Source organism: Ictidomys tridecemlineatus, chromosome 4 (genome assembly GCF_052094955.1).
Source record: "Ictidomys tridecemlineatus isolate mIctTri1 chromosome 4, mIctTri1.hap1, whole genome shotgun sequence".
NCBI classification, from domain to species: domain Eukaryota; kingdom Metazoa; phylum Chordata; class Mammalia; order Rodentia; family Sciuridae; genus Ictidomys; species Ictidomys tridecemlineatus.
The window spans coordinates 203,066,859-203,092,417 of NC_135480.1; the positions used below are offsets into that span (position 1 = coordinate 203,066,859).

Here is a 25,559-nt window from a genome sequence, read left to right on the forward strand (position 1 = left end):
AACTTAGTGAGATCCTGCCTCAAAATAGAAATTAAAAGTAAAAAGGGCTGCAGATGTAGCTCAGCAGTAGAGCACCCTGGGTTCAACTCCCAGGACCAGAAAAGGGATGGGACGTCACCTCTGAGGTTAGATTACACAGGGACTCTGGGCTTTCCTCTTGCTGTCTTGCTTATGGCCCTGATGAAGTTGCCTGCCGTGTTGCAAGATGTCCGTGTGGCACAATCAGAGAGAGGCCCCGGCCACCAGCCATCAGGAAGCCAGACCTGCAGTCCACCAGGCTGAGGACCAGATTTCGGTCAGCAACCCAGCGGGCGAGCCTGGAAGCAATCTTCCCCACTGAGACGGGCCTCCAGCCCCTGCTCGTAACTTAGACCTTGAGCCAAAGGACCCACCCAGGTTGCGCCTGGATTCCTGATCCACAGCGACTGGGACGTAAATGTTTGTTGTTTTAAGCTGCTAAATTTTGGGGCATGGTATGTGAGGCAACAATAGATAAGTAATAGAGTTCCCCTCTTTGGGGGTACTTTCTCATGGCTCTGGGGACCCCGACACAGTTCGATTCGGCTCAGATACAGCAGAGGCACTAAACGCAGGCCCCGGGCTCTGCATACTGGCCTCCCCTTGGTCCAGTGTGGAGGCTGGTAATTTTTCTAAGATTGTTGAACTAAAAATTCAAAACTTGAATTCTCAGAAGAGAACTCCGGGACCCACCGCAGTTTTAAAATGCCACACCTTCTAGGTGCTCCAATGGCACCTCATTCAAGGACCTCAGGCTGTGACCCACTTGCTCTCCTTCCCTCCTTTTCCTGTTTCCCTCACCCCCTGTTCCCCTGTGCCTGAGTGTGTGTGTGTGTGCGTGTGTGCGTGTTGAACCCAGGGGCGTTCACGGGGCTCCGTTGCCAACCCTTATAATTTTTTAGGCAGTGTGTCTGTGAGTTGCTGAGGCTGGCCTCACACTTGTGATCCTCCTGCCTCAGCCCCTCTTCCTGGGAGCTGTATGGCCTCAGGGTGAGTGAGGCCTTCTGAGTCTCAGCCTCCGCATAGGGCCTCCTAGAGAGTCTGGGGACAAGCCCTGCACACAGCGCCTGGTGGGTCCACAGGGAGCAGCGGCCTTCGTGCCTCAGCCTTGGAGAATCTGGTGCTGCCGGCTCGCAGGCCAGGATGTCAGGGCAGTCGGCCAACTGTTCCTGGGCCTCTGGGACCACAGGCCCATCCCAAGCAACAGGTCCTGCCCCTGGGAAGCCGGAGGCAGGAGGGGCGCGGGGTCAGAAGACTGTGTTCCGGACTGCACCGGGCAGGCTGGGCCTCCCTCTGAGGAGAGTCAACGGCTTCTAGAATGTGCTCCATCAGCACTTCCTTCCTCTGGGTGGCCAGTGGCCTCTGCTCTGGGGCAGCAGGGGGGCCTTGCCCTAAGATTCCTAAGGCTGCCCTCTCAGAGCAGCAATGGCCGAGGACAAGAAGTGAGTCCACCTGGGCCCGAGGGGTGGGTGGTCCTGGGATGGGGAGCAGGAGTCACGGGGAGGGGGACCGAGTTCTGGCGAGATGGAAGGCAGCAGCAGGGACCCCGCATCGCTTAGAGCTGAGTCCTCCACTGCTGTGCTCCCCTCTCGCTCGCCCATCTGCCAGAGCGGCGCCCAGGACCGCAGGGAAGCCCCCGCAAAGCCCAGGGCCTCCTCCGTTATACCCAGGGCTCAGGGGCATCGCCATACACTTCCCCCTGAACCGGCCACGTTTGTTTACAGTTATTTTTCTTTTGATATAAAATTTACATACAAAGAAATGCATCAATCTTAAGTGGACGTTTATTTATCTATGGGCTAATGCCAACTTCTATGTAATGCAAACACCCACCCCTACGAGAACATGGCTGCCACTTGGAAGATGGCCTGATCTCCCAGGCAATCCTTGCTTTTTTCTTGTGTCAAGATTTCATAGAAAGGGGACTGACCAGCACCAGCGCTCTCCTTCCTCCTGGTGCGCGTCTTGAGGCTCACCCTCCTTGCGGTGTCCGACAGACGGCTGAGCCATTTCCAGGTTTTGTCTGCCATAAATACAGCTGCCACAACCAGGCGCAGTGGCGCAGGCCTGCAATCCCCGCGGCTTGGGAGGCTCGGACAGGAGGATCGTGAGTTCAAAGCCAGCCTCAGCAATGGCGAGGTGCTAAACAAATACAAAACAGGGCTGGGATGTGGCTCAGTGGCAGAGTCTCCCCCACGAATTCAATCCCCGGTGCTCAAATACATAAAGAAAGCTGCTAGGAATATTCTTGGTCACGTCTTTCTGTGAACACTGCTCTGTAGCTCTTGGGTGAAAACCCAGGAGCAGAATGGCTGGTGTGCAGGGCCACATCCTTGCAGACACTTGGCATTGCTGACACTTGGCATTGTCTGTCTTTTTGATCTGAACCCTGTCGGGGATCGCGTGGAATGCCTCATCTTGACTTCCATTTGTACTTTTCTGATGAACAATGATGGACACTTTCTGTGCAAATCCTATAGCTTCTCCTTTGAAGCGTCTGTTCAAATCCACTGCCCATTCTTTATTGGGTTCTGTTATTATTGAGTGTTAGGAGTTATTTGCATCTCTTGTATCAATACTATGTCAAGTAATGTCCTTTTTAAAGATTTTCTCCCTGTCTGTGACTGACCTAGTCCTTATAATGTTTATGGGCATCAGGGATTGAACCCAGGGGCACTTGACCACTGAGCCACATCCCAGCCCTATTTTGCATTTTATTTAGAGTCAGGGTTTCACTGAGTTGCTTAGCGCCTTGCTTTTGTTGAGGCTGGCTTTGAACTTGCGATCCTTTTGCCTCAGCCTCCTTTTGTGTACACCACCAAGCCCAGCTAAAACTCACATATTAAATAAGAAAAAGATCTAGGGCTGAGGCTGTAGCGTGGTGGCAGAGCACTTGCCTAGCATGCATGAGACCCTGGATTCCAGTCCCTGTAACCTCCAAAAATAAATAAGAAAGATAAAGTTAAAAAATGCAAGAACTGTTGGCATATGAGATCGACAGTTGTCGGAACACGTGATCACTGAGCTGAGGAGTGTGGAGGATTGAATCTGGGAAACGGAGATCAAATTTCATAGTCCAAAACTCAGAGCTCTGAGTGTCACTTTTTCCGTTTTAGTTTTGGTTCTGGTTTGCTTTGCTGAGACTGGATCTCTCTACTACCCAGGTCGGCCTCAAACTCCTGGGCTCTGGTGATCTTCCCCCTGAGCCGGCTTCTGAGAGTCAACGCGGTGTCCAGTCTGACCCGGCTGCGGGCTGAGCACTCGGCTCCCAGAAGGCCCTCCTGCCTGACTCGGCTCACCCACCTTTTCCTCTAGTGTAGCCCAGAGCTGTCCACTGGGGCAGGAGCCAGCTGACCCCTGGAGGCCCACTGGGGAGCTCTGAGTCCTTGTTTGTTTGGGTCCCACACTGGCTGGTGGCTGCTGGAGCTGGGTCACTGGCCTTTTCCTGTCTGAGACTCCAACTTGGATGGCTACTCCTAGGTCGGGAGCCCCTGGGATCGCAATTCACACCATCAGCTGCGCTGGGACTCAAACGGGGATTCACCCTGGGCTTTCCTGGGTCGCCAGACTTCCTTTCTTTTCCTTCCTTCTTGCTTGGTTTGTTGTTGTTTTGTTTTTGTTTTTGTTCTTTGGTACCAAGGATTGAACCCAAGAGCACTTAAGCTCTGAGCCCCGCATCCCCAGCCCTTTTTATTTTTTGAGACAGGTTCTCACTAAGTTGCATGGGGCCTCACTAAGTTGCTGAGGCTGGCTTTGAACTTGTGATCCTCCTGCCTCAGCCTCCAGAGATTACAGGTGTGCGCTCCGGCACCCAGCCACTGCCTTGTTTTTAACGCTGGTGTGGCATTCCGTGGCCCATCTATACTAAAATGTCTTCAGTGAGTCTTGTATTAGTTATTTACTGACACAAAACAAGTAACCCCCAAATTTAGCAGCTAATCATCACAAACATTCCTTGTCTGGGTTTCTCTGGGCCGTGGGCTGGGGCCGCAGGCCTCCCGTGGAAATCTCTGACTGTTCCTCCTCTGATTGTTCCAGGCCTCTGTTCCTTGCTATCCACGTTTCCCCGGGCTGTGACAGCTGCCTCCACCAGAGGAGTCCAGAGAAAGCACAGATGGAGCTGCCCTCTCCTATGACCTAATCCCAGAAGTGGCGGCCTCCAGCGGCCGACCACTGGCCCCCAGACTAGCTCTGCTGAATGTGGAGGGGGCTCACCAAGCCACACACACCAGGAGCCAGGGCCACCAGGCTGCTGGAGACCCGCGACCACAAACACCTGCCGATGGAACGGGAGCCCCCTTTCTCCACCCCAAACCCTGCGGAGGCGGGTGCCCTTGCTGGCTCCCTGGGTCGCCCTGGGGGGGGCTTTGCTCCTGGATAAACTCCCCAGGCAATGCACGGGCCCCTTTGCACCCTCTCCCCACACCCCGGGAAGGGATGCGACCTCCCTGTGACAGGTGGAGGGGTGGGAGTCCAGGGCGGGGGTGGGGGTGGGGGTGGGGTGGGGGTGGGGTGGGGTGGGGGTGGGTGGGCCCTGGGGACTCCTAGCCCCCGTGGGACCAGCCATCTTGGTGTGAGTTTTCCAAAAGGACTTTTTCAATGGGAGAAGAGGGTGGAAGCTGAGGACTAAAGATGACCCTGAGCCACAGTGACATGAGCCTCGCGCTGGACCTGCTTCAGGAAAATGGAGGTGAGGCAGGGCCATCGTCCCGTCACACAGATGAGGAAACTGAGGCTCAGAGAGGGTGGAGACTCGGCTCAGGCTGCACAGCTGGTCAGTGACAGAACTGGAGTGACAGCCATGTCCCCTGACTCCCAGGCCCTCCTTCCAGATTCCCACCAGGTGCCAGCCAGGCGTGGGACACCATTGGTCACCCCAAGAGCTCTGAGGCAAGCTTTATTCTTCCTCCTTTCCAACAGCAGAGGAAAGCAAGCCACCAAGGCCCGAGGGGGGCAACACCGCAGATGCCACACGGGGTGTGTGTCATGGCCACGTGCAGGCTGGGGGCTGCCCAGGGCTCTGAGATGGGGCACAGGAGAAAGGAAGGAAAGAGGAGGCAGGGCCTCGAGGCAGACATCATCTCTGATTCCCTGTTATCACAAATTCTTATCGTTGAGGCAGAGCCAAAAACAGGATGTGGGTTTCCCTTTAAGGGGCCGGTGCCCCAATCTGATGCCTATGATCAGACTCCTGTGAACACCATGGGAGGTGCTGTCCACAGTCAGGCTGTGTGACTGCAGGTGCATGGCCTGACCTCTCTGGGCTTCTGAATAGACACTACTGCACAGGTTGGGCTGGTGAGAGGGTGTCCACTAAATGGTGACAAGTGTTCTTTCCAGTGTCAGTGGTGGGCACAGTTCTTTACCAAAAGAGGAGGCAGCTCTAACAGAGTGGCCAACCTTACTCTTTTCCTCTGTCCTTGGCTGGCATCCGGCACCAGCACACCATTGTGCAGGGGATCCCCCTCCCTGAGGCCAGCCGGGCCTGGCCACTGACCAGGGCAGGTACAGCAGCAGCCCTTGACAGGTCTGAGCCCCTGTGGGGGACCTCTGCTTCCCTTCACTGGGCCGCAGAGGGAGGACCCGCTCTGCCCCCAGCGCCCAGTTCCCTGGGCTCTGCCTGGGCCCTGAGAGTGCCATCTGCATTTAGGAATGGCAGTCCAGGTGAGTGCAGGGATGCGGGTAAAGAAAGGAGAGTCCAGGGGGCTGGGGATGTGGCTCAAGCGGTATCATGCTTGCCTGGCATGCGTGCGGCCAGGGTTCGATCCTCAGCACCCCCGAAAACTAATAAATAAATATTAAAAATTTTCTCTCTCTCTCTCTCTCTCTCTCTCCCTCTCACTCTCTCTTAAAAAAAAAAAAAGAAAGAAAGAAAGAAAGAAAGAAAGGAGAGTCCAGGCCCAGGGAAGGACACTGGGCAAAGCGATGAGGACCCCCGTGCGGACCCACTCAGCTCTAGTATGACTCCGTGACCTTGAGCAAGCCCCAGCTTCTGGCAACCAGAGGGAGCGCGCATGGCCGTCTTCCAAACTAGTCAAAGCAGCCTTCACTCTCGCAAGTGGATCCTGACTTGTCACTCACCAGCTGGGTGGCACGGAGGAAGTTACTTAACCTCTCTGAGTCCATTTCCTCAAATCAAAAACTGAACAAGTGGGTGACGGGGCTGAATGGAGAGGGGACGGTGCTTGATTCCCGGGAGCTCGGGGCACAGGGCTCTGCCGAGGAGCTCATTTTTTTCCCCTTTAATTTAAAGAATGCCACACTCTGGTGAGTCTCCGACGTCACCGTCACTCACGTGCCACCTGGAGGACACGCTGTCAGGGATGCACCAATTATAGAAAGATGCGCCCCGCTGTCGCAGCGCGGCGGGTGACTCAGGGCGCAGCAGAGGTGGCGCCGCGGTTTCCGGCCGCGCCCTCGCCCCGCCCGCACCGACCCCTCCCCGCACCTCGGGCGGCCTGTCCCCTGCGCTCGGGCCTTCGGGTTCCTGGGCGTCGGCTCCCCCGGCCACCTCCCCACCTTCCACCTCCCACCTCCCCACTCATTGTTGGGCCTGTCCGCCGCGCGCCCTGTGACCTGCTGGGACGAGGACCAAGGACTGGCCTCCCCGCCTCACAGCCTCCTGCGACCTCTCCTCCACCAGCCTCCGTGGGGGGAAGCGAGCGGCTTGGGGTTAAATCCTTAGCTCCCTTCGGACTCGAACACTTCGTTTTCTTTCTTTCTCCTGAGTTGGAACCCTCCTGGGGCCCAGCTTCTCAGGCGGCCGACCGGCTACATAGGGGGTGCGCTTCTGGTTTGGGAGGTCCCAGGCCTCAGGAGCTCCTCCCCAGCCCCGTTCACGTCTTCTTCTTTCAATATTTATCTTTTAGTTGCAGGTGGACACATGTCTTTATTCTACTGTATGTGCTGCTGAGGATGGAACCCAGGGCCTCACCTGGGCTAGGTGCTGCTCTACCTCTGAGCCCCAGCCCCAGGCCCCCTGTACACTTCTTCTTTTTTAACATTTATTCCTCGTCGTTGGAGCCCCAGCCCCAGCCCATGTACACGTCTGTACATAAGTATTTTATACCTGGATTTTTGAAACACATTCTGCAAACTGGGCATGGTGAGGCACACCTGTAATCCCAGCAAGTAGGGAGGCTGAGGCAGGAGGATTCCGAGTTCAGGCCAGCCTCAGCAATTCATCGGGGCCCTCCACGACTTTGCAAGACTCTGTCTCAAATTAAGAAACAATTTAGGGCTGGGGATGTGGCTCAAGAGGTAGCGCGCTCGCCTGGCATGCGTGCGTGCGGCCCGGGTTCGGACCTCAGCACCACATACAAACAAAGATGTTGTGTCCGCTGAGAACTAAACAATAAATATTAAAAAAAATTCTCTCTCTCTCTCTCTCCTCTTTCTTAAAAAAAAAAAAAAAGAAGAAGAAGAAACAATTGCACCTGGGGGTGCAGCTCAGCGGTAGAGTGCCCTGGGTTCAATCCCTACTGCAAAAAGAAAGAAAAAGAAAATTTAGAATCATGATTTCTAACTTTAAACTTTCTTTTTCTTTTTCTTCCCAGGCTGGCCTTGAAGTTGGGATCCTCCTGCCTCAGCTCCTGCCCACTTCCACCAAGTCACTGGGATTACAGGCATGAGCCACTCACCCAGTTGCCTTTTAAAAATTTCTGTAGTTTGCACAGATGTCCACACATATTTGTGGGGCGCTGTACAATAGTTCAGCACGTGTATCAATGTGTAATGACCGCATCAAGGTTTGGGAAACTTCAGGCTCTTTTCTAGTTTTTTTTTTTAAGTTGTTGATGGACCTTCATTTTATTTGTTCATTTATACTCAGTGCAGAGAATCAGACCGGTGCCTGACAGGTGCCAGGCAAGCGCTCTACACGGAGCCCTGCCCCCGCCCTCGAGTTATTCTGAAATACCTCACAATCTGTTGACTGGTTAAAGTGCTAGGAAACTCAGAGCGAGATCCTGCCACCGCTGCCTCATACCTGTTTCCTCCCTCCCCCCTCCCCTCTCTATTTCCTCCCCCCAGGTCTCTGCTGACCCTGGTTCTCCTCTTGTATGAGATCAATATTTTTAGCATCCATTTAAAAATGGATGAGAACGTGCAGTATTTGCCTTTCTTGACTTTTCTTGTGTAAATATTACTGACAGCTAAGCTTTACATTTCCTCTTTTTTTTTTTTTTTCCTTCTACCGGAGATAGAACCTGGGGCTCTTTGCCACTGAGCTACGTCTCCAGCCCTGTTGTATTTTTTAAGGCAAGGTCTTGCTACATTGCTGAAGGCCTCACTAAAGTTGCTGAGGCTGGCCTCAAACTTGCCATCCTCCTGCCTCAGCCTCCCCAGTTGCTGGGATTACAGATAAGGGGCATGGTACCCTGGTATAGGTTTACTATTATAAGACCTGCAAAGTTGTTTTGTGAAATAGTTAATTTTGTTTTATTTTCCTACTGGCACTAGGTAAATTCGTTTCTCTGCAGCGATCAACACTTGGAATTGTCTTTCATTTCAACTCTCCTAGCGCCCAGTATCCGAGTCACCTTGTGGTTTTAAGGTGTCCTTCCCTTATGGCTGAAGACATTGAGCATTTTTTTTTTTAATGTGGTCATTAGCTATTCAAATATCTTCTTTTGTGAAGTAAGCCCTCCAATATTTTGCCCATTTTCAATTAAATTTTTTTTTAGTTTTGTTGTTTTACTGAAGAGGCACAAAACGTTCAGTGAGAGAAGATGAATACATGCGAGCAAAGTCCACTCAGCACCCTCCAGAGAGTCGTCAAAATATTTGCAGTAGGGGCCGGGGTTGTGGATCAGCGGGTAGAGCGCTCCCCTAGCACGCACGGGTGAGGCCCTGGGTTCGGTCCTCAGCACCACATAAAGATAAATAAATAAAACAGAGGTTTCGGGTCTATCTGCAACTGAAATAATTTTTAAAAAAATATTTGCAATAAACGCTCACAGGATTTTCTAGAGACTTCCACACATGGCGGTGGGTGAACAAGTTAATCCTCCCTAGAAAGGGTGGAGGAGGGGAAAGGGGGAGATGTTTACAGAGCAGCCAGGGAAGAGGCCCGTTCCCAGACCTTTCCGAATCCGCACTCAGGTCTAGGGACCGCCCTTCAGCGAGGTCAGAGGAAAACGGCACAGAGAAAACCAGAATCCCAGGCAGGGAACTGAACAGGAAATCGCAGCTCTTGAATGTGTTTGGAGAGAAGACAGATGAGGTGGGCAAGGACTGGGCTTTGGGGTTTTGTTTTTTTAAAAAATATATATCTTTGCTGAGTGTGGTGGCAAAGATATAAAATACAAAAAAAAAAAAAAAAAAAAAAGATGTGTGTGTGTGAGTGTATGAAATATTGCCAGGCATGGTGGCAGGAGCCTGTAGTCCCAGCAACTTGGGAGCCTCAGGCAGAAGGATCTCAAGTTCAAGGCCAGCCTCAGCAACTCAGCGAGACCCTGTCTCTAAAAAAAATATGAAAAATGGCTGGGGATGTGGCTCAGTGGTTAAACACCCCTGGGTTTAACCCCCAGGACCCCAAAAAAGTTCTCTATCTCTCTATTTCTTGATATTTCCCCTATAGTGTTCGCACAGGAGCTCCTTTAGAGAAACCAGAAAGGCCCCGTCGCTGCCCCTGATTGAAGTTGAGACCTTCGGGACACACAGCTGTTTTTATTTCATTTTATCCGCTTCTCATTTGGTATCTGAGCTCCCACATTATCCTGATCTCGCCTCTCGCATCACAGGTGGCCAGATCAGTTCGACATCATAAAGTACTTTCCTACCACTGGCGGGAGGGAGGAATTGGAGACCAGTGTCCCTGTGTCCAGAGGGGCAGCGTTACTGCTCAAGATCCAGGCATGCGGCAGCCCCATGCTGCAGCCCCATGCTGCATGGACGCACATGCTTAGTGCCCCTCCCCTGGGCATGGTCCCTGTGGTTAGTGATCCAGAAAAGGCCTCTGCTCACAGGTGTTGCCAAGCCACACCTGCCTCTGCCCCTCCCCCCCTCCTTCTTCTTTTCTGGGGGTTGGACCAGGGGTGCTCTACCATTGACCTACACCTACAGCCCTTTTTATGCTTTATTTTGAGATACAATCTTGCTAAGTTGCTGAAGCTAGCCTTGAACTTGGGATCCTCCTGCCTCAGCCTCCCGAGTGGCTGGGATCACAGGTGCAAGCCTCCACACCCAACTCCTCCACTCTGCTTTTCCACCCACTGTGCCCCTGAGTCTGTGTATGTGTCAGGACCATATTAACAACTTATAAAGCCCAGCTTTCCTAGGACCGGATTCTGCACACCATTTTCTCAGACCAAGTCACCAGTTTCAGGTTCCATTGCTCTGGGCCAGAGATGAGACAGGAGCCCATGGTGGAAGGGTGCGGTGGAGGGAAGAAGACCAGCTCATGACAGCCAGAGAGCAGAGAGCTTTTATCCACTTTTGAATGGAGCCATTTGTCGGAATTGAAGAAGTTGTCATATATTCTGGAGAAAGTCCTTTGTCAGAGGTGAGTGTTGCTAATATCGTCCTGCTGGTCTGCTGGTCTGTGACTTGCCTGTTCATCTTCTTAACAATGACTTTGAATTTTTTTTTTTTTCTTTTCGAAGTGCTGAGAATGGAACCCTGAGCCACACCTCCAGCAGCCAAGTCTTAAATTTTGATAATTTCATTTTGTTTTTATTTTTATTTTTTTTAAGAGAGTGAGAAGGGAGAGAGAGAGAGAGAGGGAGAGAGAGAGTTTTTAATATTTATTTTTTAGTTCTCGGCAGACACACATCTTTGTTGGTATGTGGTGCTGAGGATCGAACCCGGGCCGCACGCATGCTAGGCGAGCGTGCTACTGCTTGAGCCACATCCCCAGCCCCCTCATTTTGTTTTTAAATTGTATGTGCTTTGTGTCTTCTTCTTAAAAAATCAATCACTTTTTAAAAAAATCTCACAGGGCGTAACTGGGACTATGGCCCAGCAGTAGTGCACTTGCTTGGCATGTGTGAGGCACTGGGTTCAATTCTCAGCACCACATATAAATAAAATAAAGGTCTATCAACAACTAAAAAAATATTAAAAAAAAAATCTCACAGGGCTCAGTGGCACACACCTATAATCCCAGCAACTCTGGAGGCTGAGGCAGGAGGATCACAAGTTCAAGGCAGCCTCTGCAATCTCCAAATAAGAAATAAAAAGGGCTGGGACTGTAGCTCAGTGGTAGAGCATCCCTGGGTTCAATCCCCAGCAATGCAAAAACAAAACAAAAACAAAAATAAATAAAATTAATTAAAAAAAAACCCCACTCCTTACTATAGTGCCAGTAGGAAGACAAGTCAAACACATCTGGCCGCCCCTCATCTTTCTTTTTTTTATACCTTTATTTTGTTTATTTCTATGTGGTGCTGAGGATCGAACCCAGGGCCTCACACATGCCGGGACAGTGCTCTTCCCTGAGCCCCAGCCCCAGCAGCTTCTCCTGTTCCTTTCTTCAGGGAGAACCACCTCCACCCTGTCTCCCGTGGGCTCCCTCCGCATGGGCGCAGTGGAGGGAGCAAGGCGCTTTTGCCTTCCCGCCTGGCTCTAGGAAGTCACAGCTGCACAGGGAAGGTCACCTCATCCTCCTGGGCCCCCTTTCCCCTTCCATAGAGTGAGAGAAACGTGGTGACCTCAGGGTTGGGACAAGGTCACACAGGGAGAAGGCCGTCACAGGGCTCCTGTCTGCCTCTCGGGCAAGATGGGGGGGGCCTTTCAGCCTTCTGAGTCATTATTGCCAGGGCTCAGGTTGGACAGGAGACCGAGGCCCCCAAGTGGACACGGGCTCAGAATCACAGCTGGTCCAGGTCAGTGGGACCCCAACTCTGGTTCTCTCTGCACACAGAGCAGCCCCTGGGCTAGATGGATGGGTAGCCAGCCTCTCTCTGGGGCACTCTCCTGCCCTCCCTCCAGCCTGGCGCTCTCAAGGGCTGTGCCCAGACCGCGCCTCACTGTGGATATCTAGCGCCACCTGCAGGACATGTTGAGCAGGACCGGTCACCCGTCTGTGGCTCTAGATCCTAGAAATTGCTGATCATCTGGGAAGGTGCCCACAGAGGGAGACTGCTGTCTGCCCAGGCCACAGCTCTGTGCCCTACTTGGGTCTCTCCCTAGACTCACACCACAGCCCATGAAGGCAGGAAGAACATTACAGTATTGAATCAGATCTAACACCCCCTCTTGTGAAGGACACATATTTTTCACTTCTGCACTGAAGATGAAACCCAGGGGCCCTTTACCCCTGAGCCACATCCCCAACTCTTTTTTTTTTTTTTAAAGTGAGAGAGATAATTTTTTAATATTTATTTTTTAGTTTTCGGCAGACACAACATCTTTGTTTGTATGTGGTGCTGAGGATGGAACCCGGGCCACACGCATGCCAGGCGAGTACGCTACCGCTTGAGCCACATCCCCAGCCTCACATCCCCAACTCTTTTTATTTTTATTATTTTGAGACAGCATCTGTCTAAATCACTGAGGCTTGCCAGGTGCAGTGGCCCATGCCTGTAATCCCAGCAGCTTGGGAGGCTGAAGCAGGAGTATCTCAAGATCAAAGCCAGCCTCAGCAATTTATCAAGACCTGTCTCAAAATTAAAAATAAAGAGGGCTGGTGGTGTTGCTCAGTGGTTAGATGCCCATCGGTTCAATCCCCAATATCAAAATAAATAAATTGCCCAGGCTGGCCTCCAACTTGTGATCCTCCTGCCTCAGCCTCCTCAGTTGCTGAAGTGTGTGCCACTGCACCCAACGAGGATGCAACATTTTTGTGCCACTAAGAAAATAAGGGGGAAAACTCTACCAATTAAAATAAGACACCATTCCCAAGTACATGGGCATCTTCACTGTACACTGGATCCTCCACGGGCTGGTAAATATAGTTGCTCTTATGTGCAGAACTGACCAATGGAGCCATAGAAATGTCACATACAAAAATAGATAATCACCATGCCAAGTCGCAGAAAGGGTTGGAGCCAGAAGTGGTACTCAGATCTGACTGGTTCCAGCAACCAGGCTTTCAGTCCCTGCTGGGGGCAGGGAGAAGTCACTCTGATCATCTCTAGCACCGTCCTGGTTGAGGACACAGGGGATCAGGAAGGACAAGGGTTTTGGCCTAAGTGGCACGTGAGGACAGGGTCTGACCTAGAACTCAGGTCTCCGGGCTCCAGTTCCCTGCTCACACGCAGCCCCAGCAGGCCTGGCCAGGCCTTGGCCAAGGCCCCATCTTCCTGAGTCCTAGGAAAACCACTGGTGCCTGGAGAGCAAAGGACTGTCCCTTCTAGGTCCCAGGAAGCTGTGTCAGCCTCAGTCCCCAGAGGGTACTGGTGGTGGCTGGTTGAAGCCTGTACTTCAGCGCTCTCCGCAGCCAGGTGGACTCAGAGTGGACCTGAACTCCTGGCCAGAAGGCGGGACCTGCACTGTGCTCACCCTGCTGGGGACAGTCGAATTCCAGCCCCCACTGGCCTCCAGTCCAGCGGGGCCTCCCACCCATGCTGGACAGCAAAAGGACTCTGGGCCACATCAGAGCCTGGTTCCAAGATCCAAAGGACAGTCAGTCAACTATGCCTGCATCCCCCTCCCCTGGGGACAGCCCCCGGACCAAAGACCCCGGGACAGAGAGCACACTGCTTTTTTTGTTGGGATGGAACCCAAGCCTCGCACGTGCCAGGGAAGTGCTCTCCGCTGAACCACCGCCTGGTCCTGACTGCTCCTGCTTATTTATTTATTTTCAGAAAGAATTTCTAGAAGTGAACTTGCTGAGTCACAGGAACCTGCATGTAGGTTTTTTTTTTTTTTTCCTTTTTCTTTTAAGAACTACCAGACAGATTCCTCCTAGGATTTTGTACCCATTTCCTCTTTTTCTATAGGGCATGAGGAGAGTCCCCCCCGCCCCCCCATCCTCTGTCACCAATAATGCCAGTGGGTACTCTATTTTATCTGTGCCAGTCTGGTAGGCCAGCCCTTCTCTTGGCTGTTTGAATGAGCACATTGGTCACTGAAGAGAGTCCTCAAATTCAACACGCAGAGATCTGGGAGAGAGCATCTACCATGCTCTCTGCATGTATCTGCAGGGGAGTGGTGTCCAGATGTGAAAAGAATTCTAACAGTTAAGAAGACAATCTAAGCCTGGTGGTGGCACACACCTGTGATCCCAGCAGTTTGGGAGGCTGAGGCAGGAGGATTACAAACTTGAAGCCTGCCTCAGCAGTTGAGCAAGGTCTTAGGCAACTTAGTGAGACCCTGTTTCAAGAAAGAAAGAAAAAAAAAAAAAGGCTGAGAATGTGGCTCAGTGGTAAAGTGCCCCTGAGTTCCATCCCCAATACTGGGAGGCAAGGAAAGGAGAAGGAAAATAAGATTCCCATTAGTGTTTGGGAATTGCAAATTAAAACAGCATTCCTGATAGAGGATGTAAATCAGTACAAACATTTTGGTAGCCGCCCCCCCCCATACTGGGGATTAAACCCAGGGTCTCACAAATGCTATGTAAGTGCTCTACCACTGAGCTACACCCCCAGCCTTTTTTTTTTTTTTTAAATAAATTTTGCTTTGAGACAGGGCCTAACTAAATTGCTGAGGCTGGCTGGCCCTGACCTTTCCATCCTTCAGCCTCAGCCTCCAGAATCACCAGGATTACAGGTGTGCACCACCTCCCCTGACCCTTTCATAATTCTTTTTTTTTTTTAAAGAGAGAGTGAGAGAGAATTTTTTTAATATTTATTTTTTAAGTGGCACGGGAGGACAGGGTCTGACCTAGAACCTTTGTTTGTATGTGGTGCAAGGATCGAACCCGGGCCGCACGCATGCCAGGCGAGCGCGCTACCGCTTGAGCCACATCCCCAGCCCCAGCCCCATAATTCTTTACCAACTTCTCCATGGCAGTCGTCAATTGTCAGGGGTCTTGGAGGTTTGTCACTTAGCATGCAGATGAGATTATAATGAAGACAGAGGTTGCTGGGGGTCAGGCTGCCAGCTACCTTAGAGCCAACAGGAACTTCTGGTCTGTGGGCATCCAGTGCTCAAAGATAAACAAGATTAGGGTGGGGCTGAAATTCAACCAGGCACCCGGGCAGTCCAAGATTAGGGCAGAGTCAGTTTCACGGCTGTACATACATCCTCATCAAATTGTTAAATATGGGGGGCTTATTATGTGTCAATTATACTTTGATAAAATTATTTTTTAAAAAAGACAGGTACCTGAGCCCAACCAGACCTGTTCAATGATGCCTGCTTCCACGTGTGGGCCAAGGAATCCGCCTTTTAAACAATTTTCTTGTCATTTCAATGCACACCAAAAACCAGGCGTGATGGTGCACGCCTGTAATCCCAGCAGCCCTGGAGGCTGAGGCAGGAGGATTGCAAGTTCAAAGCCAGCCTCAGCAATTTAGCAAGGCCCTAAACAACTTTGTGAGACCCTGTCTCAAAAAAAGAAAGAAAAAAAGGGGGCTGGGGTTGTGGCTCGGTAGTAAGCACACATGGTGGGTACAATCTCCAGGACCACCCGCCCCCCCCCCAAAAAAAAAATTGCCCAGATGGGCAGAATCACGTGGTTCCTATTCTGGTCGGGAAGACCGGAAGGAGAGGAGAGCAAAGTGCGCAGAATTTCATCAGAATCGCAGGGAGCCTGGTTAAACTTCAACCTAGTTTCCAACTGCAACCTGATCCCTGAGGAGGGAGCAGGAGGACCCCCACATCCCGGATTCTGCCGCAAGTTACACCTGAGAAACAGCGGGGCTGGGCACATACTCCCGCAGGGTTTTGTCCTGGAATCTGAATCGCAGACCCTTAGGGTGGAAAAAGCCCAGAACATTTGGCTGCTGGAAACAGTCTCCGGCTCTGAATTTTGTTTTCCTATTTTTCATTTTGAGACAGGGTCTCCCTAAGTTGCCCAGACAGGCCTCGAGCTTGCCATCCTCCTGCCTCAGCCTCCCGAGACACAAGGATTACAGGCGCGGCCACCCGCTCCTCTTTAACGCAGTTTTGGTGTCGTGCCCAGGTCATCTGCGTCCCAGATGTTCCTGTTTCAGATCAGGACAGCCGGGGTGTTCTTTGATGTCTTGCTTTATTCTCTCCAGGCAAGGCTGATTTTATTATTTGGGGAGCGAAGCAAAACAGAAACTGTGAGAAACAGACCTGTTAGCGCTGGGAGCGACCTCACCCATTCAGCCGCTCAGGTCTACAAGTCGCCTCGTACAGGCCTAATGGACATCTGCTTATTTTATTTTATTTTTGCTGTACTGGAGATTGAACCCAGGGGCACTTAACCACCAAGCTGTACCCCAGCCCTTTTTGTTTGTTTGTTTTGTTTTGATCCGGATCTTGCTATGTTGTCCAGACTGGTCTCCAAAAGGAGATCCTCCTGTCTCAGCCTCCCAAGCGGCTGAGGTCACTGGTGTGGCGGCCACAGTGCCCAGCTTGGGAAAGGCAATTGGAGGCAGGAAAGTGACCGAATGGTGGTCTGCGTACTCCTAGTTAAACCTCAAGCCCTCATGCTCAGAAAAGCAGAGTTAGCCTTCTGAGCACCAAGTTTTGGTTCCCTGAGGTCACAGGTCACCCATCAGACACCTGTGCAGGCCCAAGTGAAAGGACAGGGGTTTTGTTGGGGGAAAACGAGGGTCTCTGAAGGGTCTGAGGAGTTCCCAGGGAGGACTGGGCTCAAGATGAGTGAGTAGGCCCTTGGCTTAGCACCTGCCAGTCAAAGGCAAAGAAGCTGTTTTAGGAAAGTCGGTGCACATCAAGGGAGACTGTGGGCATCTAGAGAGTGAGAGATGCAGTTTCGGGATTCCTAGATTTTCTTTTAAAGGAAACTTCATAAGAGGGGTATGAAAAGGTCTCTAGGAAAGATACAATTCTTTTTAAATTATTTTTATTTTAGTTGTAGTTGGACACAACACTTTTATTTTTATTTATTTATTTGTATGTGGTGCTGAGCATTGAACCCAGGGCCTTAACAAGTGCCAGGCAAGTGCTCTATCATTGAGCCCCAGCCCCAGCCCAAAAAAATAGTTTTTAAAAGAGTCTCTGGTGGTCTGATGAGTTTCTTAAGCTCACGTGGTTTTCATTGTCTGATTGGTGGATAGCACTGGAAAGTCCTCTAAATTATAGGTTTGTTAAAATGTCATATCTTTTACTTAATCTGCATAGGTAGACTTACCGATTTCCCAGGAACTTGGGAGTAATAGGCCTGGGAAAGAGACTGGCAGGAGTGGCAGGCTTGGAAGAGAATGCGGAACTTCCGAATTAAGATCTTGTTTCCTTGTCCTTCTTTTATATCTGCTTTCCACCTGCTTTTTATTTCTTCAATCCTAACTCAGTTTCAGCTGGTTTGAGATAGACAAAAGCAGCCTTCAACTTCCTGAAAACCACTTAGTTGTTACCATGGTGACCACATAGCAGTTGTGTTACTTACTGGTAGCAAAGCTAACAGGAATATACTGAATATCAGTGGTAAGAGCAAGTGCCCCTGTAATCCTAGTGGCTTGGGAGGCTGAGGCAGGAGGATGGCGTGTTCAAAGCCAGCCTCAGCAACTTAATGAGGCTCTAAGCAACTTAGTGAGGTCCTGTCTCAAAATAAAAAATAAAAAGGGCTGGGGATGTGGCTCAGTGGTTAGGCACCCCTGGGTTCAATCCCTGGCACCCAAGGGGGGAAAATCAAGTATCTGAAAGCAAGTGAAGCAGGGCTTATTGGGTTTCCCTTGGTTCAGACGTGTTATCCCTTACAGAGGACCCCCGGTCACATCCTCACTCTGAAGCACAGCTAAGCTCTGTCCTCCTGCATAGACAGAGTGGGGAACAGTGTTTCCCAGAACAAATCCAGAGAGCCAAAGCCAGGAGGAATCGTGGCTACTGAGCATCGCTGAAAGGCCAAAAGTTCTCTCCATCTTTTCTGGGTGGTTTTTTTGTTTTGTTTTGTTTGTTTTAGTGCTGAGAGTTGAATTCAGGGGTGCTCTACCACTGAGCTACCTCCCCAGCCCTTCATACTTTTTTTAATTTAGGGAAATAGATACAGTAGATAGATACACCTTCAAGGGAGACTGTGGGCCATCTTGAGAGCGAGCAATGCAGATTGGGGGTTCCTGGCTCTTCTTTCATAGGAAACTCGGAAAGGAGTGGGTATGGGAAGTTGTGGCTGAGGCAGGAGGATCGCCAATTTGAGGCTAGCCTCAGAATTTCATGAGATCCTGCCTCAGAAATAAAAAATATGAGGGCTAGGGTTGTGGCTCAGTAGTAGAGCACTTGCCTAGCACGTGTGAGGCACTGGGTTTAATCCTTAGCACCACATAAGAATAATAAATAAAATAAAGGTATTGTGTCCATCTACAACTAAAAAAAATAAATAAATAAGAAAAGGATTGGGGTTGTGGTTCAGTGGGGAAACATCTCTAGGTTCAATCCCCAGTACTAATAAATAAATAAATAAAAAGGAGCTGGCATATAGCTCAGGGGTAGAGCAGCCCTGGGTTCCATCCCCAACACTGACACAAACAAAACAAGACCAAAAACAGTGAGAAAAGATGGGGAGCCTTTGGGCCTGAGCGCCTATCTAACAGGACCCTATTGGAGGCCTGCGTTGGCCTCAACCTCAGTGGGGTCCCCTGGAGCAGACAGACCCCCTTAGTACTCAATTCCCCACAGCTGGGTGGCATGTGGGAATCATGGCCAAAGTGTATCCCATGACTCAGCCGAGAGCAAAGTAAGGTCCAGCCTGGGTCCTCAAGGTGTCAGGAGGGGTCCCCACTAGGGCCAGGACGGCCACGCCCTTGAAGGAGGGGGAGAGTGAGGTGCTCCAGGAAAAGGGCCTGCACCCTGGCCTCCAGCCGGTCAAACTCCTCAGCTGCCTTCTTCTCCCTGGGAGGGGACTGCAAAGTGGGCCCCAAGGGGTTCAGTGTGGAACTTACAAGGACTTCCTGGGGTTGGATCGTGCTGGGGAGGGTTTGCAGGAGGTGGAGAAATACTTAGTAGTCAATATGTTTACACTGGGCGAGTTCACAGTGAAGCCTGGCATTCTAGCTTCCTTTGCCCGTCCCTGACCTGGAGGTGCCTGGAATGAGGTTCAGTATCCTCCACTGGCCTCCTAGGGGCAGGCAGGGTCTCCTTTTCTGAGCCAAGCCATGCTATCTGAGTTGCTGTAGGAGCAGGGAGATCAGGAGAGGACCTGGGACGAGCAGAGTCCTTGGGAAGGGCTCTGTGAGGGCTGTCTAGAGGGGCTCCGTCCTGCGCTCCACTTCTCCACATCCTGTGCCTGAGCCTGGTGAGGGCGGGCTCTGGAATCTCACCTACTTCCTCCACGGATCTCAGGGCATCCTCCGCAGCCCTGGGGACTGCTCAGGACGGGAACTTCCAGGATGGCAGGAGGCGGAACCGCTCAAGGTCAGGCCGAGGCACCCGGGTGGGGCTGGGCCCCTCCTGTCACAGGTCCAGAGTCCAGGTTGCAGCTCCGGAAGGCTGATTCACACTCACGCTCCGGCTCCCGTGAGAGGCTGACTCACCAAGGGAGGTTTCGTTGCCAGCTCTGCCATTTAGGAATATGTGCCATCAGGCCAGGTGTGGTGGCACACACCTGTAATCCCAGTGACTTCTGAGCCTGAGGCAGGAAGATGGCAAGTCCCAGGCCAGCCTCAGTGACTTAGCAAGACCTTCAGCAACTTAGAGAGACCCTGTCTCAAAATAAACAATATAAAGGGTTGGGGAGGTGGCTCAGCGCCCCTGGGTTCAAACCCCAGTCCCCAAAACAAAACAAAGCAAATATGTGCCATTGGGTGAGGCCTGGCTTTAGTCTCTTCATCTTTCAAGTGGGAGGAAACACCGGCCATCTTACGGGAATGCCGCCTGGGCTCAGATCAACTGTGCTATGCGCTTGAACAGTCACTAAGAATAAGACAGAAGCCACAGTGGTAGGATGTGACTTTGGGCCATTTGGCAAGGACCAGACTCATTTCTGATTGTCACAACTGGAGTGGGGGGAGTTCTATGGGCATCCAGGGGGTAGATACCAGGGATGCTGGCGAACATCCTCTGGGACAGCCCCACAGCAAAGGGTCACCCCAAATGTTCATCATGCCACAGCCCGGAGTCCCTCTTGCAATTAAACATCCACTCCATGCGCGTGGGTGCGAGTGCTGGGCGATAAACCCGGGTGTGACTCTCAAGAAGGCTCCCTAGAGGAGGGGGCCAAATGGGGTGCCAAGGGTGAGAGGAGAGAGGAAAGCGGGGGGAAGGAAGGTGTGTGAGTGCGGGGAACCCTGAGGGCAAAGCCTTAGAGGCTAGAAAGGGAGCCTGGCTTTGAAAGAAGCCAGCTTTCAGTGTGGCTGGAGCTCAGCGCAGCGGGTGGGAGGCAGAGGCGGGTCAGAAAGCTGGAGGTAATACTGAGGGCCCTGCGCTGGAGTCCCTGTAGGGCTGGAGCAGGGAGCAGGCTGGTAGTTGGGGTTTGGTTGGGTTTAGTTTGGTACTGGGGGTGCTCTGCCACTGAGCTACATCGCCAGCCCTCCTCACATGCCCCCCCACCTTTTTTTTTTTTGTACCAGGGATTGAACTCAGGGACTCGACCTCTGAGCCACATCCCCAGCAACTTAGGGAGACCCTGTCTCAAGACAAAAAATAAAAAGGGTTGGGGAGGTGGCTCAGCACCCCTGGGTTCAGACCCCAGTACCTAAACCAGCCCTATTTTGTATTTTATTTAGAGACAGGGGCTCACTGAGTCAGGGCCTTGTTTTTGCTGAGGCTGGCTTTGAATTTGCCATCCTCCTGCCTCAGCCTCTGGAGCTGCTGGGGTTATAGGGGTGCACCGCTGCACCCAGCTCTCTTCACCCCTTTTCAGTTGAGACAGGGTCTCTCTCCATTGCCAAGGCTGGCCTCCATCTTTCAATCTCCCCACCTCAGCCTCCCGAGTCACTGAAACTAGAGGTCTGCACCACCACCCTGGCTTGCTCAGACTGGCTTCTGAAGAACCTCCCTGAGAGGCCTGGAGTACAGGGACACGTGAGGAGGTTTTTGTGGCTGAGGAGGGCGAGAGAGAACATGGGATTGGAGGGGGAAGGAGAGCAGGGAGTTGAGGGATGGCAGGTCTTTTTTGTTTCTTTCTGTTGGTACGGGGGATTGAACCCATGAGTGCTATACCATCGAGCCGTATCCCCAGCCCTTTTTTACTTTTTAGACAGGGTCTCAATAAGTTGCTTAGGGCCTCACTAAATTATGGAGGCTGGCCTTGAACTCACCATCCTCCTGCCTCAGCCTCCGAAGTCTGGGATTACAGTGGTTCAACTTGGCACAGGGCTGTCCGAGGGCTTACCAACTGCTGGATGTGAGAAGTGAGGCTGTGGGAGGGATCAAGGATGTTACCCACGTGTCCAGCTTGGGGCTGAGGGTGCCATTCCCAGAGCTGGGACACAGCAGGGTGGACAATGTCCCTAGAGCCAAAGAGCTCCTGATAAGGAAATGAGAAAATGAGCAATGCCCTGCAGGAGGAGAGGTAGGGAGCCATGGGAGCTGGCGGCAGGAGGAGCCGGCCTGGGCTGCAGATGGACTAGGAAGGCCCGCTATGGAAGTAAGACTATGCAGAAGTTGTCTAGGGAAAGAGGTGGGACAGAGAAGGTGACAGTCTTGGGGTGACAGAACCAGCATCTTCTGTAACGTTATTCTTGCTGCTCTAAAACAGAAATTTTTCTCTACTTCCTGATCTCTCCTCCCTGATCTTATCTCTCTAGTCTCAGAAAACAAGATTCCTTTTGGATTATCTCTGCTCTCCAAGCGTGGTGGCACACGCCTGTAATCCCAGTGGTTTGGGAGGCAGAGGCAGGAGGATCGGAGTTCACAGCCAGCCTCAGCAACTTAGCGAGGCCCTAAGCAACTCAGTGAGACTCTGTATCAAAATAAAATATAAAAAAGGGTTGGGAATGTGGCTCAGTAGTTAAGTGACCCTGGGATCAATCCCTGATACCAACAACAACAACAATAACAAGAACAAAAAAAACCATTCTGCTCCCCTTGATGGGGAGAATCATAGCCTCTGGGACAGGAATCATCTGTGATACTCCTTTGCTAGCAAAGCAATAAAATTTCTTTTCCCTTTTTCTCACAACTGTATCCTCAGTTGGATTGGCACTGGGGACAAGGAACAAACTTTCAGTAACAGGCCTCTGTCACGGGATGGTCATTTCAAGACGCACCTCCCCCTCTGCAAACATCTATACCAAGTTTATTTTATCATCTCCAAAGAAAAGAGTGGTGTGTGAATCTGCCTATTCCTCCCAGAGGCGACTCCTGGCCACACTGTGAGGCCCTCAACCAATTGTCTAGTACTTTCCCGAGAATCAGGAAGTCTTTTCAGGGAGATTTCCAGGCAAAACACTTGTGTGAACCATCTTGGAGCTGGATCCCCTCACCCCAGTGGGGCTGCCTCAGATGACACTGAGAAACAGAGACAAGCAGTTTCCTCTGGACCCTGCTCCAATTGCAAAATCAGGAGCAAAGATGATCTTGGTTGTAAGCCCCTGAGTTTCAGGGTGGTTTGTTATAAGCGAAAGACCACCGGAAGCCAGGCAGTGTAGCACATACCTGTAACCCCAGCAACTCTGTAATCCTAGCCATTTAGGAGGCTGAGGAGGAGGACTGCAAATTCAAAGTCAGCCTGGGCTGAGCAATTTAATGAGACCCTGTAACAACAACAACAATAACAACAAAAAAGACAACCTAAACAAGCACCTACTGTGTGCCAGGCACTGTGTGAAGCCATCTATGAACATCAGCTTGCTAATGCGCACATCTGCCTTACTAGAGAAAGATTTTCAGAGGCCAAGGCTGGGGGAATTAAACAATCCCACCCCAGGGCACAGCCACAGTAAAGGACAGGCTGAAATTACAGACCAGCTCCTGGCCACAAACCCACACATGTCCCACTCCTGTCTATACCCAAAGGACTTACAATCAGCATATTATAGTGACACAGCCACATCAGTGTTTATAGCAGCTTAATTCACAATAGCTAAACTGTAGAACCAAACTTGATGCCCTTCAATAGATGAATGGATAAAGAAACTGTGGTACATATACACAATGGAATATTTCTCAGCATTAAAGGAGAATAAAATTATGGTATTTGCAGGTAAATGGATGGAACTGGAGAACATCATGCTAAATGAAGCAAGCCAATCCCAAAAAACCAAAGGCCGAGTGTTTTGATAAGTGGATGCTGATCCATAAGGGGGGGGGGGAAGGGGCATGGGGGCAGGTAAGATGGTGGAATGAGACAGACATCATTACCCTAGGTAAGTGTATGATTGCACAAATGGTGCAACTCTGCATTGTGTACAATCAGAAAAATGAAAAGCTGTGTGAAATGCATTCTGCTGTCACGTATAACTAATTAGAATAAAATAAAAACCCACAAGTGATCATTCAGGTTGAACACAATTACAAAGGCTTTATCTGGCAGGCTCCCTCCTTCCCTACCAGACTAGGTGTACAGCCAGGGATGCAGCAAGGAGTCGGGCCCCCCAGACAGCCATGATGGGTGCCTACCTGCAGTCCCAGCCCAGGTGCTTCCACCCAGAGGCCTCTTTACTGGGGACCCTCAAAGGAAGCCTTCCTCAGATGCCTGGCAGGAGTCGGGGATCCTGGAGACACTTTATCTGGGAGGAGCTGGGGGAATCTGAGGCTTTCTTCTCAGTGCTTTTCCACTCCTGATTCTTATCCCTCTTGTCTCCCCTGACACCCCACCCGCTCCTCCAAGTCCATAAAGCCTTAAGAGCCTTCTTCCTGAGGGTTGATGGCTTCCCCATCTGCAATACATCTGACCTTCCCCTGGCCCCATGAGTTATAATTGGAACATTGGGGGGCGGGGCTGGCATTTTCTCTTCTCGATTCTACTATCACAGTAAGTGATCACTGGCTTGGTTTACTTTCATTTTGGCTTGTTGTCCTAATGCACTGCTGGGACATTGGTGGCTCAGCAATCCAGCTCAGCTCAGCTCAGCGCTAGGCAGCTGTGCCACCTGCCTCTCTCAGGGTACCTGCAGCCAGAGCCTCCTGGAACCTCTCTCCCCGCTGCACTAGCCATGGCTCCCTGCCCCCACCAACCTGCCTCCAGCCCTCCACTCTCTGTTCCCTGTGCTCTGGCCAACCTCTAGTGCCAGGATCACATCTTTGCCATCTGGCTCAAACCACAAAAGCTCCCATTGTGATATCAAAAGACTCAATAGTTACCACTTTGGAGTATCAGACACTGTAACTAGGATGTCAGCAACCAGTATTTATTGAGCATGTGCTATGTCCCAGCCACATGCTAAATGATTACATTCTCTCATGAAAGGAGTTTACACATGTAATGCTTAGGACAGTGTCTATATTGTAAGCACTCACTAAACTGGAATCATCATTCCTAGCTCATCCTGAGAACACCCCTGTCAAATACTGTTTGTCATCCCTGGTTTTAGGATTAAGGAAACTATGACCCACAAAGGTTTGAAACACTGTGAATAGTGGTGGGACTGGATCTCAAGCCCAAACCTGTCAGTTCAGGTACTTTCTACATAGCACTAGAACTTGTTGGGCCAACCCTATTTGAGAAAGTGCAGCTGGGTAAAATGCAGTTTACAAAGCAAACCTTTTTGAAAGGCTTCTGTCAAAGTGGTATAAAAAGTAAAAGGTGGGGCTGGGGATTTAGCTTAGTGGCAGAGTGCTTGCCTAGCATGCACCAAACCCTGGGTTCAATCCTCAGTACTAGGGGGGAAAAAAAGGTGTAGCCTAATGGCACCAGGAAAGTAAGGGAGGAAAATTGCAAGTTCAAGGCCAAGCCTCAGCAACTTAGGAAAGACCTTGTCTCAAAATAAAAAATAAAGAGGTCTGGGGATATAGCTCATTGGTAGGGCTCCCTGGGTTTGATCCCTAGTACTATTTAAAAAAAAAAAAAGGTGAAAGATTTCAGTGCTTGAAGTAGTAGACTCTAGTGGCTTAGAGGATTGTCACATAAAATTCCATGATTTAGGAAGGACCCCAATAAATCACTTTGGTTTTGTTTTGTTTGGGGTGCTGGGGATGGAACCTAGGGCCCCGCACATGTTGGCAAACGCTCTACTACTGAGCTATACCCCAGCCCAAATCACCCCAGTCCGAAGTGACAGTTCCCTCCCAACTCCAACATGGTATGGGGTTCAATGTTGTTAAATCATTCTCTGTTTCCCCTTAAATATGAGTAAATCCAAAGGCTATGCTGAGCAAGAGGAGCCTCATTTGACAGAAATTCCCAATCAAGCTCAAATCATCTCCAGGTGAAATCAAATCTCATCGGCAACAAGGCCCGGGTAGTTAAAAGTTAACAGCAGCTAAGAGCATGGGCCATGCTAGGGAACCAGATAGTTCTGTGGCTTTGGGCACATCATTTGATTCTCTGATCCTTAGTGTTCCATCTGCAAACTAAGGACCATATTCACAGTTAGCTGCTTTCTGGAGCTGCTGGAAGGAGTCAATGACATAATGCTTTTAAGGCCTGGACAAGCAGAGGTCCAGCCATTGTTGGTTTTTATTATTACTAA

At 51.0% G+C, this 25,559-nt stretch overlaps 2 long non-coding RNA genes across 4 annotated transcripts; both read left to right on the forward strand.

Annotated features, from left to right (window-relative positions):
• Positions 1-3,065: 3,065 nt before the first annotated feature.
• Positions 3,066-4,323, forward strand: LOC144376918 (uncharacterized). Its single transcript, XR_013437269.1, has 2 exons — positions 3,066-3,896; positions 4,057-4,323. It is a non-coding gene; the product is annotated as an uncharacterized LOC144376918 (long non-coding RNA).
• A 223-nt stretch (positions 4,324-4,546) lies between these two features.
• Positions 4,547-10,684, forward strand: LOC144377370 (uncharacterized). Of its 3 annotated transcripts, XR_013438320.1 has the most exons (5): positions 4,547-4,708; positions 4,851-4,995; positions 5,883-6,168; positions 6,272-10,522; positions 10,623-10,684. It is a non-coding gene; the product is annotated as an uncharacterized LOC144377370 (long non-coding RNA). The 3 variants fall into 3 exon arrangements; XR_013438319.1 differs by having other exon boundaries at positions 5,883-10,522; XR_013438321.1 differs by lacking the exon at positions 4,851-4,995 and having other exon boundaries at positions 5,883-10,522.
• Positions 10,685-25,559: the final 14,875 nt, after the last annotated feature.